The following is a 15,149-nucleotide window of genomic DNA, read 5'->3' as shown; positions in this document are numbered from 1 at the left end:
TAGAACACCTTTTACAGATTACAACCTCACAAATCCAATCTTCAGTAAATTTTCTTGCAAGAACCAAAAACTCTGAAAGAAGCTGTTATTCTGAAGTAGTAAACATTTAGCCTTATCTGCTATCTATCTGTCTTAATTAGCACAACTACAGAATTTCGTCACTGCATGCATCACTGCAGGTCTTAACGGAGTCTTATTAAAACAGCACCTTCCATATAGGTAGCGTCGTTTCAAGGCTTAGGAACTCTCTGGGAATGACTCATCACACTGTAGATAGTCTTCTGCTGGCCTGATAAATTCATTTATTCACATGAAGGTTAAAAAAGAACTGGAGAATACTCAAGGGAAGAGGCTGCATGCACTGCACAGTGATAACTGTGAGCTTCCTTTGGCAGCAGCAAGCCATTAGCTTGGCTCCACTGCCTGTGAAACCACGGCCTTCAGAACTCATAAGGAAGCTGCTTTCAAGCGGCCTCTCGCAATTAAAACACACTTAGCCGTGCAGACCATGAACTGTTCATGGGGGGGGGGGGCCTGATGCATTCCTGGGAGCAGGCTAACAAACTGTGGGATGTGGAATAGTATCTATGCGACAAGAGGAGCGCTACTTTTCTTTAAGACAGCCTGGAGAAGAGCACCCTCTGACCAATTTGATTCTGGGAAACCAGTTTTCAATTTCTGATGAAGAATCACTACCTTAATTATATATAAATTACTCTTTACATTCTGTTTCCTTTGTTTAGTGCTGAGAGTACAAGGTCATTTCTGATGAACGTCCACTGCAATCACTGATAAAACTGGGAAGAACCTTAGAGTGTCAAAGACTAAAAAAAAAAAAAAACCCACACTATAAAACCCACAACATTATCTCAGGAGCTAGCTTCCTTCTTTCACTAGTGACTATCACTACAGCCTCGTTGAGAATTTAGAGCCAGAAACTACAAACCATTAAAAAGGCAATTTGTTTCAATTCAGAACCTAGGGATTCAAACCCAGACCTTTAGTGAGGCTGTACTAGAAGGGACCTGAACCCACACCACTTTTTTGAACATTTACTGTCCACGCACTTGAGAGAAGGTAATTTATGACTTAACCACAGCTGAAACAGATCTGAATCTTCATTACTATGCCCTCTGTAGAACAGATGAGCAACTCACAATACCAAATTAACCTTAAGCTGTCACTTGAATTGATGTGCTTGCATTTGCACTGATTGCCCTGGAACTCCATACATGATAATAAGAGCTTGCCAAGTCCACCATGGTGAAGACAGAAGTTTAAAGGACCCTGTTACCAACTCCTTTAAGAAACATATATAAAAAAATAAAGCTTAAGTTTTGGCAACTATTTTAAAAGATCTTTTCCTTCCTCATTTGCCATATATACATACATTTTAACTTTCTTTGTTGAAAGAAATCTTAATCCTAGGTACCATCAAAACATCTATTTATGTATGATGTCATATGTGTTTCTACAGTCCCCTAAACCAACCACTTACTAACAAAGGTGAGAAAAAGGTGTATCTGTAGAGAGTAATTGTAGAATCGTACAATCATTCAGGATGGAAAAGCCCTCCACAATCACCTGGTCCAACCATCCCCCTACCACCAACGTCACCCACTAAACCATGTCCCTACGCACCACGTCCAACCTTTCCTTGAACACCCCCACGGACGGTGACTCCACCACCTCCCCTGGACAACCCGTCCCAATGCCTGACTACTCCTTCTGAGAAGAAATGTCTCCTCATTTCTAAACTGAAAAAGGAAAAAGGTTAAAAACCCCTTTTTGGGGTAACCTGAGAAGAGGGGATTTTATACCTCTTACGTGAAGCAGTTACAGATCTTTATCAGAAAGAAGCTTCCCATCCTCACACAAATATTGCCAGTTTTTAAGAAAGAGAGGATAAATAATCTTCATATAGGAACTGAAAACAATTCCTTTGGGTATATAACAAAAGGCCTTTAGGAATTCAAGTTTTCAGTCCCCTGCTTCCACGTATTAGTCCAGACAGCAACAGCCCACTAATACAGTAACTGTCAAGATGGAAATCTGTGGTGAGAAGGCAGAAGTTACCATCAGGTAGGTAGGAAGGTGCTGCAACCCTGCGAACACTTTACCAGCAACCACTTGTCTTTTTAACATCTTTACGTAGTTTAACAGAACCCAGGCTACAGCACATGACAGTTAATCAATTCAATCCAAACAAAACAAAGATTTGAAAGAATCTTAAAAAAAATAAAAATCATACCTTTGTTAAAAAAAAAAAAGTGTGAGGAAAGCTTTCAACTTCACTTCACTGTCCAACAATCCTCTCCAAGCAGCTATGAAAGAAGATGAGCAAGTGTTACTAGAATTGCCCTGTACTTTGCAAATGGATAATAGGTATTCTCTGTTCTTTCTGGATTCAAATGTACTCACAGTAAATAATGTTAGCTACCCAATGAACTATACAACTCAAATGAAAGAGAGCCTCGCAGAATCTTCTTTCTGCTTTTGTTCGTGAAACCACAGGATGACTTTAAGATGTAGTCTGCTCTCACTTCTTCTATTGTTCTAACAGTTGCTTTGATTTATTTCTGACAGAGCTGAATATTTAACAGTTTCTTGGTCTCCTTTGAACTCTTGCTGCTGTAGCTCACTTAACCCAGACATGGTCGTTCCCTTTCAAGTGACAGCGAATGTTAAAATAAACCTGGTGGTTAGCTTTCTTCACAGAAAATACATTGTTTAGTATTAAGTTACAAAGAAAAATTTTAATCAATACAGCAGGAAAGCTTTTTTTTTTTTCCTGTTCACAAAAACTGGATGTTCCTCTTTATTTCCCAGTATTTGATTACCTCAATTCTTACCTTGAAGTCTTGAAACCTCACTTTTGAAGAGATTTTCCCTCCTTTTAAAAAAAATAAATTAAAACATCCGAAGGTAATTACCTTAAGATCCAAAAGAAATATAATTGTTAAAGTGAAAACACTGAGGCAGTAACTTCAGAAAAATCAGAGACATCCGAGATGGGACTTGCAGGTGTCACAACAGACCAAAAGCAACAGAGGCTTCCAGATGCTACTTTCAAAGACAGAAAAATGCCTCCTTGTTAAAAATACAGGAGAATGTGCTAGTAAAAGCTTTCTTTTTCTTAATAAGGAGACATATAAATATATCAATAATACATCAACCCATTAACAGTTGAAGTAAAAGTACAGTTGTCAGCCACTGTCAGCAGGAAAAATACTCATAGTCTCCGAAATTCACTGCAATAGCTTGTATGTTGTTGTCAACATGTACTGCACAGGACCGGATTCATCGTCTAAAATTTACCACTTGACTTCACTGTTGTGGAATGTTTTTCAAGTATCTCGGCAATCTCCACTCATTAACTTTGAGAACATTTCACTTTGTTCAGTATAAAGGAGTTGCTAGACATAAGGAACCAAAGAGTGGCAATCAGCTTTCTATAGTTTCACTAGTATAAATCCAACTGACTTTCAAAATGAAAATCTTATGGGTTTTAGGCATTTTATCAAATTCAGACGCTGCTGTTAATTTCACAGCAGTCAGTATTCTGCAAGTACTTCAGAGAATACAAAGTACAGCAAGTGTAAATAGCAGAGAACTCAGGCTTTATTATGCAAGGCGTACAACAAATTTGTTTCTAATAGACAATGCAAACAGAGAATCTGTTATCACAGTGATCACTTACAAAGTTTCACAGAAAACATCTTTTCCAACTACTTCTGAACACTGTAAGACCTCAAGTAGCATAGGGGAGGAAGAGAGGGAGAGACTCAGACCATCGGCATTGACACCACCACCTATGACAACCTCCTCACCTCAAACCACACCACACGGAGAAGCCAGTTTTCTTGACCAATGTTCATTAGTTTATGGATTTCCAACGCTCTCTGCTGTGCACACCCACCTCTTTACATGAACAAACACACCGGCCTGAGCGCACACTCAGCCAACTTGTAGAGCTCCATCCAAAACTAAGCGAAGATACAATCGTATGTTTGCCCCAAAACTCCAAAGTACAGAAAACTTCATCAAGTGATAAAAACCCATATTGGCACCCTTTTACTTCTCATTGGTAACACTGCCAGTACAAGCCAAGGCGACAGCCAGGACAGCTGACCCAGCCTGACCAGAGGACATCCCAAACCTTCTCAGGCTGGGGAAGGGGAAGAAGGAGCGGGGGGACTCTCGTTATGAAGCTGTTCGCTTCCCAAGCACTGCTGCATGTATCAAGGCCCTGCCTCCCCGGAGGTGGCTGGGCACTGCTTGCTGATGGGAAGCAGAGAATAATTGTTTTCTCCATGGCCTTTCCTTTCCTTCCATCAAACTCCTACCTCAAACCCACTTGCTTTCTTTCCTCCGTCTCATTTTCTCCCCTTCATCCTGCTAAGGAGGGAGAGTGAGAAAGAGCAGCTGGGTGGTAACGTAGCTGCCTACCAGTGTTAAACCCCAACACCTTCATATAGTCAAATTCAACAGCATTTTACCCACCAATGGCTTGATTATTTCTAATAAGCAGGAACACAGCAGTCCTAATATTTGGGGAAGACACAGTAACGCCTGTCTTTTCTGTTAGTAGGACTGTGAAATAACATTCGCTATTTTCCTCAATAAATACTCTAGACTGCTTTTAGTGAACGACTAATACATAGTAGTCCCAGTATGCATGAACTAAAGCCAAAAGTTTCAAGTATTCAGTGAAACAGGTAGTCTCATTTTCACTTGTTTGCTGAGTAGAATCATTGGCCTAAGTGAAGTACAGAAACTTCAGTGATTTTTTATTTTTTTTAAAGAAAATTAATCTTTAATCCAGTACAGTTATGACATTAGGTAGCAGCATCTGAAGCAAAAGAATGCTCCATCACACAGCAGGGCAAAAAGCAGTCGGTGCCACCCGCCCTCTTCAGAGCAAAGGCAACAAGCAAGCGCCTGCCAGCCTGACAGGGGCAGGCAGGGATGGGCAGCTGTGGCAGAGCAATGCATGCTCAGCGCAGTGGTCCCTGGCTGAGTCTGTGTGAGCCTGCAGCAGACCTGTGGGATACTGCACCTCGAGGGAAAAGGCTGGCATCGGGACACAACAGCGGGTACGCTCCTAGCGGGAGAGGAAAGGGCTGGGAGGAACCGGGAGAGAAACAGCACGGGAATAGAAAGAAAAAGTGGAAGAGAATAGCAGTGGGAAAAAAAAAAAAAACAGAAAAGGAGGAAGGAAAATACAGTTTGTCTCCAGGAGGAAAGAGGATGTTAAACACTGAAATCCACTCTGACTTGCTGTGTTTTTTTAAATCTTTTCCACTTAAAATGTAATAAACTATAAGGACAAGAAAAAAAACTGTATTCATGCAAAAAGCACAAGAAGCATTCCTCCAGTGCTACTCCATTCAATAAAGTAGTTTGAGCTTTTTCAGCTTTTGGCTTACTTTGACATGCTGACCATTCTGGCTTAACCACATTAAAATAAAACTGGAACATAAAAAGCAGCACTGAGATGCTGATACTCTGACCCCAGCACCTTAACACATTCCCATCCTCACAGCTTTTCAGCAATTAAGTCCAAGAACTGTATCAACTAGACATAGCAAGCATCACAGAGGTTTGAAAGCATCCTTTACCAAGGCACACAAGACATTTAAAACTACATTTCATCAGCCATGCTTCTCATAGGCCACATATTCTGGACCCACCAAGTTGCTTGTATTTGGGATCAGCCACGTTGCTCCAAGTAAAGATTCCACTACAAGCTTTTGGCAGGCTTAATAAAATCATTACAGTAACATCAGCTTGATATTTCTCTGAGATTTCCTTAAATTGCTATGCGTGCTTATGTAAAACGAGCGCCACATTTTCGTGCAAAAGCCAACACACTCGCAAGTACCCATCTAACCCACCATGCATTTTTTTTCAAAAACTACTTTGCGTTTTTATTTTCTTGTAATAAAACAATCATCATCTTCCAACTTGCTATGTAGAACGCCCATGAAGAATTCTTCAGCCTTCCATTTCAAAAAGGTTCATAACCTTATCTACAGGATAACAATGTTTGAAAACTTACATTTGTAGTTAGAATTCTACCTTTAAGGCCATCACACATTGGGTTTATTTTCATTTCCTCATCACCGTTAGGTCAGTGTTTTGCATGTGTGTGGGAATACAGAGAAAAGGTCAATGTCCAGAGATATGAAACGAGCATTATGTTCCACAGACAAGCAGCACTTCATAGAAAATATTTACTATTATCACACTGTTATGGTTTTGTGTTTCACTGGCTATCTTGCAGGAAGCAAGGATTTCCGAAACTTAATTCTTAAGACATTTTTTCACTGCATAATCTAAAAATGTGTTACAGTACAAGAAAATCTTGTGTACCATACGAATTACCATTCAATCATTCCAAACTCTGCACCCAAGTGATTATTAAAAGGTAGTTTTGCAAACCCTGACACACACACACACAAAAAAAAAGTACGAAATGAGGCTGAAACCCAGACCACAAAAAAGAGGGCAATACCATTACAAATCACCGTCTTGTCCATCAGTCCTAACACTACAACATGACACTGGTTTAAGTGACTTGGACTCTGACAGAAAAATCCAGTGCTAACAAGTGGCATGATGGGGGGATTCAGCACTTATAAAATTGAATTCTTTGCTGTGGCCACCTGATCACTGACTTTTGCTGTTGTTATTCAAAACAGAAAAATTCCACTTTGCAGCCAGTTGATCTTTAAGAGAATCTGAAAGGTCTAAATTGTTAAGGCAACAAAATAAACTGTCTCACCAGAAGACTAGTTTCATCTGCGTGGGCTTTGGCAGCCATGTTTCTGCTGTTTTAGAAGTCGGTGGCTGCAGCTGTCCACCCCTTGCTGGAGAAAGCCACCTTGAGGCAAAAAATCCTTACACATCAGGTGCTTATTTTAACAGTACAGACCACTGGCACAAAGCACTGATGAAGGCAGCTTTGTGCCTGACAATATGGGCTGAAGGTAGCAGAAGAGCAAAGGGAAGCTTTTCAGGAAAAAGACAGGTGGAAAGAGCTCTAGACCCACCAGCTTGCCCATCAGCCGTAATTCCCAGGTGCTATTCTTACCCTCCAGATGCTCCAATGGCATATATCAGATCTCCGAAGACAACAGTCTGTACTTCCCTTCCTGATTTATGTTCAGAGAGATTTATGTTTTAATAGTCATGGAAATGTTCTGTGAATTGCCCAATACAGCTTAACCCAATCACATAGAAAGAAAACAAATACCAGTTTCCTTTATCACAACCAACTCAGCACCAGCTGCAGAACTCACATAAGCTTCACATGCTCCAGACAGCAGTAGAATTAACTACCTCCTGAAGTCTCCCTTCCCAGCTCTGCATATAGTCATTTCATCACATATTCAGATCTGATTCTTTAGAGTCAGAAGTACAGAAAACAAACCACTGAACAGAAGTTAAGTTGTTCTTCCTTACCCAGTCATGATAATGGTACTCTGTAGCTCATGGGACAGCTTAGTTTTGTTCCGTAAATGAGTAAAGATATGCTCTACATTTAGATCATTGCACAAAATTCGTCAGAATCCCTTAAAAGAAGGCACTTTATACATAAGTAATGAATGTTGTTGAAAATGAAGACATTGACACAGATAACCAATAGCTAGGCAGATAGCTCTCTCATTACAACTTCCAGTAAATAAGATAGCATTAAGAACAAAGATAGCGTTAATAGCCAGCTGGAGTAAGATAGACTAAATCAAAAAACCATAATCAGTAGAAGAATGGAACAGCAAACCAACTTCAATGTTTTACAAAAAGAAAAGAAAGAAAGAGACAGCAATGTGAAAAACTACTATGAAAGCAGACAAATAACCACTAAAAGGCTGTTATGCTGTCAGGAGCCAGGCGTGCACAACAGCATTTCACACGGACATGAACAAACCGTGCATATACTGCAGAAACTTTCTAGTTCACAGTAGCATATCAAAAAGCATCAAGTTACAAAAAAAGCAATGGCAAGTCATCAGCTAAAGCTTTTTACCACTTTTTACATCAGTCTTTTATTTATTCTATATGAAAATGTATCCATCATTAAAAACATCGCTGAACTTACAGAATTATAATAGAATTGATATTTAATTACCATTCAAAGAGATGGCTGATACCAATCAAAGTCTGCAGCCACATAATAAGACAAACTATTCAAAAACTGTAGGAAGAAAATATCCTCTCAAAAGGTTCAGTCTAACCAGGGTCTGACATTCCACGTAAGGAATAATCAGGCAAACAAGCAAACACTATCATTCCTATGTATCATCATAATTATAGTCCAGGTATACCTTAAGTCTCCTCCAAGAACTTGTAAAAGCAAAACCACTTTCATAACCTCTTATTGTTTCCTACCATGCGTTTCAAACCCTAGATTGGTATGTGACCTGCACAGTAAAAATGGAAGTGGTATTTCAGTGCAAGTTTGTAACTACCGCAGCCTCCTAGCAGTATCTGTAGACTTGAATTTGGTTCCTCTCTGCAATTCACCAAGAGCTACTTCTGGAAATTGAACTACACAGTAAGAGACAATCAAAATAACTTACTGAAGCTAATAAAAATGCCATAGTTGTTTAAATAGATGACACCTTCACTGATACTCTCTCGTTCCATTCTTTACAACACAGATTAATAAAACACCTCACAAGAAACACACAATATTAAAAGTTGGGCTGACAAGGACAGAAAGGAGAGTGCTTCGCAGCATACTCAGGACAGATCTCCACACAGCAGATACTGAGTGTTTTTAGTCTCAGGATATACCACATGCGGACCCCTTTGTTGATTATGAATGTTTGAAAAAATCATTCCCCCGACTTTACATTAAGGGCAGGAGAAGAGCGAGCTGACTGCCCCCACCACGTTTGCATGTTAAAATTGTCAATGTCTGCAGATGGTGATAATGGATGACTAACTTGAAAAAAAGCCACCTATTATGGGAAGCAGTAAGTGGCTAGGGAATCTGGGGGAGAAATAAAAGAAGCTCATTTTTCCCCTTGCATATGCTCCTCCACTGAATGTATTTTACAACAGGAAGCCTAATGATGGTGGCTACAGAAGAGGAATCTGTAATCTTTTCTCTTTCTTCTCACAGAAGCTATCACCTGGCCACAATAACCTTACAGAATTTGAATAACTGTTACAAGTTAGAGGAAACGTGTTCCTGATAAACAATTTCTGGTAGTAGCATCTAAGATTGTGCCTAAAAAGTTACATTAAATATGACTGTAACCAATACAGAACTTTTCACACCCACATATTCAAGATACTCACAAAATGAGATCTCCAGGTGCTAATAACCACTTAATACCATGTGAATCACTAGGCACAGATGGCTTCTGGTGACTTCTATCCAATAACTGAGAGAACTTGAAGTGCTGGAAAGTAAACTGAAGAAAATTAGTTTTGTTGGCAAGCCAGAAGCTTTTTATCTGGTCAGGCACTGTTTATGCTACCTCAGAAACAAGGGATCTACACTCATTTCCTCGTAGACAATGGCCAAGACAAGAAGCTTGAATAAAGCATTTTATGAATATAAACATAAGTCTTCTGTGAAATGATTATGGAATAACCTGATCTTGGGAGTGATATCTACCTCAATCTAGCCAGTCAAGAAATAAAAGAACAAGATTAGAAAGTGCATGATTAATAAAACGGTATGCATATGAAATACTTAATTTGGTGCCACCAAGCACAATGGTGCTATTAACAAAGATAAATGTTATTAAAAAGCAACTTTCAATTAAACTGCTCCAGCTCAATGGTAGTTTGATCCAAACTTTTGGAAAAATAAGCTATTACAACAGTATTCCAAATAGGCTAGATTTTGTATTCCATTGCAGGGATACGGATTTTAGCAATAAACATCAGAACTTAAAAGTGCAGATTCAAGATCAAGTAATATCAATTTATCAAACCCAGACACTGGAAAAAGAGAGTCGGGAAGGAAAATGTATGTATCAGTTTTCCAGGGGAAAAAGTTGGGCATCTCTTCACAAGTTGTCTGAAGAGTGAGTACAACATCCCAACAGTATGAGCATAACACAAAGACCTTTCTTTCACTAAGATTTTAACTAAATACCTGTAAACTAATCATTATCTAGTGGCAACCCAATACAAAAAGCATGAACTTATAGCATAAACCGGTTTATGATACAGGACAATTTTGCAATCAGCCTTAGGAAACTGCTACAGGAAAAGGTGGTTTCATTATGTAATCCATTCAACAAACACAACACATCCATGCAGCTGTTCCTAAAAAGGGTAAATGCTTATCTCCCAACCTGGTGGATTTCATTCATAGAGTACAGTTTTTGGCTACGCTGCTCCCACACCAACACAAACGAACTCTTCCTCAAGTACAGACTTTTGCATGGGGCCAGGGCAATGTGCACTTGTGGATATGAAATTCTAAGCGAGCACTTCACAAGTGGTAGCATTATGCTTGAACTTCCCTGAAATAAAGAGTCAGTTAAGCTCAAAAAACTCTATATGGGAACGGATGTGCAAGTCAGTAAATGATTGACCAGCACCATGAGAAACATACAACTGGAACCGCTGGCTGTGAAACTGGGGGGGGCTTCTCCAAGAGCAGGCAGAACCGACCAGGCAAATGCTGCTTGATGGCTTGGGGTCCACACCTCAGGTGGAAGGAATAACTCCGAGATGCAAAGAAAAGCTTTTCAAGGATTAAGACGGCTGGTTTGAGTACAGCGTGTTTGCGTTCTGTTAAGATGAGGAGGTGGTATTAGAAATATCTTTAACAGAAACACATTTAACAGAAGTGAGAGTCTGGAATATAGACAGCTAGTTTTAAAAACGGGTGTGTGCATTTTCGGTGGTTTGCAGGATTAGCTATTTGAACAAACGCATACAAAAATTCCCTCATTTCTTGCCTGTACTGACTCCTCAAATCAAGACCACAGTTCTTGTTTCTAGAACATACTCCATGTTTTAGACAAAAACTATAAACAAACCCAAACCCATTTATTAAGACAGGGGGAACACAAGAACACAACTTTGACTTCCAAATGTCTCTGTGTCCAAGGGTAGTTTCTGCCACCAAAACACAAGTCCTTTTAACGTAGACAAAGTTCTAAGCCATTGTCACATACAAGGGCAGAAAAGAAATTAGGTATCTGTTAATGACAGCCTAAATACATGCTATAGGGATAATAATAAATCTGCTTCTCGTCGCCTTGCAGAGATACAGAAAATAATATTTTAAGAAGTTCCTCCACTAGCAGCAGAACAAAACGGGCCTGTTTTCTTTGCACTTAGCTATTTCTTCCTTACAGTCTTACCCCGCATTGTACTGATGCCAGCATACATACCTGAAGTAACTGCAGTTCTCACTCCATGCACCCTTATCACTTTCCCCTAGCAAGTCCCTCAACTTTTAACTGAGGCTTGAACAAGAGGCAGTCATTAATGTGCAAGTAGTCGCCTTTTCGACAGAAAGAACACGAAACTCACCACACTTTGTCTTTCCTTCTACTTTCGAATGGCCTGTGCTACCCTCTTAATTTTGAATAATTTGTCCTATGTTTGGCAAAGGAATAAATGACTCCTCAGTTGTTAGGTATAGTATGATGTACTTGTTCTGATTTAAAAAAAAAAAGGTGGGGGGAACAGTGTCATCAATCAAGTCACTGCTGTTTCCTTACTTCCTGTGTTGGAAGGACATGACTGCAAGACTTCCACATCGGTGCAGTAACGAGTTTCAATCAAACTTTCAATAGCAAAAAGACTTCCATTCTCACAAGTCCTCACCGCACTGAGTATTTAGTTTTCACGGTCTGTTGATTTAAATATAGAGCCTCCTATTCAGTAAAAATAACCTGAGAAAATCTAACTTGGAGAACAGCAGCAAGTTGTTTGTTTTTTTTTTCTATTTAAAGTAGATTATAAAACAAAACAATGTTTACAGTACGACTTCAGTCAGACATGAAGCATATTGTTATTTATCACAATAGCAAGGATTGCCTTTAAAGCAGAATAACCTTTTTGTCTCCTCCCTTTTATTACACCTATGACTTCCACATATCAAACTTACAGTCTAATACCGAAAGCCTGAATTTCAAAGAGGCAGGTGTGAGGAATATGAAACTATAAACTTTCTTCAAGACAGGACTTCAAAAGAAGTCTAGTATAAGCTGAGATCTTAGATGCGGACAGCTTCTTCCTGGCTTTTAAACTTACTCCAGTCAAACCAGGCGGGTTTTTTCTAGGTTTCCTTTAAACCCAACAGCACACCTAACCTAGCAAATTGGAGTAAAAACCACCATTGAACAAAGAAACCGAGTTTAAGCCACTAAACAGTCAGGAACACTGACAGTCTTACTGCATCTCTGAACACCATTATCAGCTTGCTTTTTCATTTAGTATCTCTATTTCCAGTTGTGTGCCAACTGGTAACAGTTCCAAAAGAAAAAACAGAAAATGTTTAACACATAGCACAATATCATAAGATGCATAAGTGCATGTGTATAAAACAATATCAACCATTAAGGCAGTAGCTAAAAAGTTAAATGCTATCAACTTGCGTACTTTTCACGACATTATGTCCACATCCACTTCATGGGTCATATCTGGCTTAGAGCTGCAATGGGAACACTTCCACTTCTTACAGAATTTCACAGATAATTCAGTGTTTTACTCTAGAATTATTTCAGACCTGAGAGATCATTACCTGCCCTTTTAAGATTAAAAAAAATGGAAAAAAGAAAAGCTAAAAAGGCCACCTAGATTAAAGTCATTTGGGAAAAAGGAAATGGAAGCTATTAAAGCAAATATAGAACTCCTCTCAAAAGAAAGTTTACTTAGGTCTCAGACAAAGTTGAAAGGTGACCTCCTCTAATGCTTGTACATAGTCCCTAAGAGCAGGTTGGGCAACTGCAGGAACTAAAAGCTGTACTTTACAGTCTTCTAGTAGCAGAAGTCTTTCATGGTATGGTAGTTAATTTCTGCCATTCTAGCCATTAGTATTATGCTAGCACTGTTATAAACTAGGTCAACTTTAGCACAACATTTAAAAAATGTTCTGTCTTGATTTTCTATGCTGACAGCAGAGCCACCAGATCAGGTTGGCTAGATCAACCCACGTAAAGAAACGAAACAGATTTCCATCAAACAGAAGTTTACGAAATGCTTTGAAAGCTGTATCTTTACAAGCTTTCAGTTGCAGTACCCCTACGCATTTTGTTAGAAAAAATGCCTGGCCCTTTTCTAACTAATTGTGCCTGATCGCAACAAACAACTTCAGTTCTGCACAGGTTCTGTATTCTCTTAAACACACTGTAAAATGCCTAGGAGTACAACTTAAATGGAAATAGTAAAGCCAGTGGAAGGGTACAAAGTTTCTATTTCTATTCACCTGGTCACCAACCAAAGAAATTTACGAATTGGAAAGCAGCCTGTAAGAAAGGCATGGTATGCATCATGGTATGGACTCCCACCTGACCTGCCACTAAAGAAAGAACCTAAAGTTCACGAGTATCCTACCAAACAACAACCAGCAACCACAAATAAAAAAAAAAAATAGAAACAAAACACAGCACCCAGCAGCAAGAAGACCTGTAGCAACACATGCAGCCTACGCCTAACTGTTCACGCCTCAACAAGGAGACCAGCTCACACTAGAAGATCCACACATGGGACGGAGAAGTTAACACGAGCCTGCTCTAAGGAGCAGCTCAACTTTTCTACCCCCTCCCGACCCTTTGTGTTTTAAAATACCACCTCCTCACCCACAAACTTAACTCCTCTGTCAGACGCTGGAGGACAGCCACGAAGGGCTGCCTCCAAAGACACCCAGCGAAACGCGCCCAGAGGAACGTTCCAGACACGTACGGCCAACAAAGCGGGATTTCTAGGTGCTGGCTCCTCGGGCACATGTATTTCCTGCAGGAGGAAGGAAACGGCTAAAACACATTTGACACCCAGCCTCCACGGCACCTCTGAAACGCGTCCCAGGTGGGGCGGCAGCCGGACACCGCACAGGTGGTGGGCGGCCAGGAGACCCCGCTTGGAAGCAGCACCCCTCGCTTTTTTTTTTTTTTTTGGGGGGGGAGGGGATGGGATATATATTCTTTTTTCTTTTAGGGAGCCCCCAGGGAGCGGGTGGGGGGCAAAAATACACACTAAAACCCCCGTGGTCGCTCTGTACCCCCTGACAGCGAGGTGCGGGGGTTCAAGGCGCAGCCCCCCCAAAACACACGCACAAGGTGTGGGGGGGGGGGACACGGCCCGGTGCCGGGCGCCCCCTCCCCACGCCGGAGCAGTGCCGGGAGGCCGCAGGCCGCCCCCAGCCCCTCGGGTAAGGGGACACGGGGCTGTTCGCCCCCCCCCCTCCCCCCCCCCAGCCCCTCGGGTAAAGGGGTCCGGGGGTGTTTTGGGGATGCCACCGCCGCCCCCCGCCCCAGCCCGCACTCCCCGGCCCCACTGACCTGCCGGTGTCCTCTCGGGGCCCGATCCCGGGTGGGCGAGGAGGGGGTGCTGAGGGCTCCCCGCTGTCTGTCTGTCCGTCTGTCCGTCCGTCTGTCCCCCTGCCCCTCCGACCTTCCCCGGGCGCGGCAGCGAGCGGGAGGAGGAGGAGGAGGAGGAGGAGGAGGAGGAGGAGGAGGATGGGGAGGGGGAGAGAAACCGGCCCCTCGTCCCCTCCCCCCCACGGGAGGGGAAAAAAAAAAAAAAAGGGGGGGGGGGGAGGATAAAAAAATTATAAAAAAAAAAAAAACACACGGGAGGGGGAGGGGGCGTCGGTTCGGAATTAAAGGGCTCGGCCCGGAGTTTAAAACAAAGAGGCGGAAATAGCCGAGCGCGGCCCGAGCACAGCCGAGCGGGGGCGCCGCGATCAGCACGCATGCGCGTGGGGCCCTCGGCCGGGCCCGGCGCTGTCTGCCCCCTCCTCCTCTTTCCCCCCCCAGCTCCCCTCAGGGGGGCCGCCCCGCGCCTGCGTGCGTGGCGGAGGGGGGGGGGGTGTGTGTGACATGGCGGGGGGGGGGGGGGCCCGGACCCGCGACACTCAGATCGAGGGGTTGGTGGGCAGGGGTCGTTTCTAATGAGTTTGGCAGTGCTGTTAAAGAATGTGGTAATCCACGCGTGGTATGTCT

At 41.9% G+C, this 15,149-nt stretch overlaps 1 protein-coding gene across 6 annotated transcripts in view; it reads right to left on the bottom strand.

Annotated features, from left to right (window-relative positions):
• PCGF3 (polycomb group ring finger 3) overlaps positions 1 to 15,149 on the bottom strand; it is an 88,923-nt gene that overhangs the window by 39,274 nt on the left and 34,500 nt on the right. For 2 of the 6 annotated variants that reach the window (XM_035564212.2, XM_050716531.1), the window contains exons 1-2: positions 14,487 to 14,615; positions 2,252 to 2,324 (exon numbers count right to left, since the gene is read on the bottom strand). The exons of 1 other annotated variant lie outside the window; for it this stretch is intronic. The gene's annotated coding sequence lies outside the window, so the exon portion shown is untranslated. Of the gene's footprint in view, positions 1 to 2,251; positions 2,325 to 9,312; positions 9,343 to 14,486; positions 14,960 to 15,149 lie in introns of those variants that run through there. 3 more of the 6 variants (XM_035564211.2, XM_035564210.2, XM_050716530.1) reach the window with 3 other exon arrangements.

The sequence above is a fragment of the Cygnus atratus genome, chromosome Z, assembly GCF_013377495.2.
Source record: "Cygnus atratus isolate AKBS03 ecotype Queensland, Australia chromosome Z, CAtr_DNAZoo_HiC_assembly, whole genome shotgun sequence".
Classification (NCBI taxonomy): domain Eukaryota; kingdom Metazoa; phylum Chordata; class Aves; order Anseriformes; family Anatidae; genus Cygnus; species Cygnus atratus.
The sequence above is the reverse complement of the archived record's forward strand: the minus strand, read 5'-3'. Positions and strand labels throughout refer to the sequence as shown.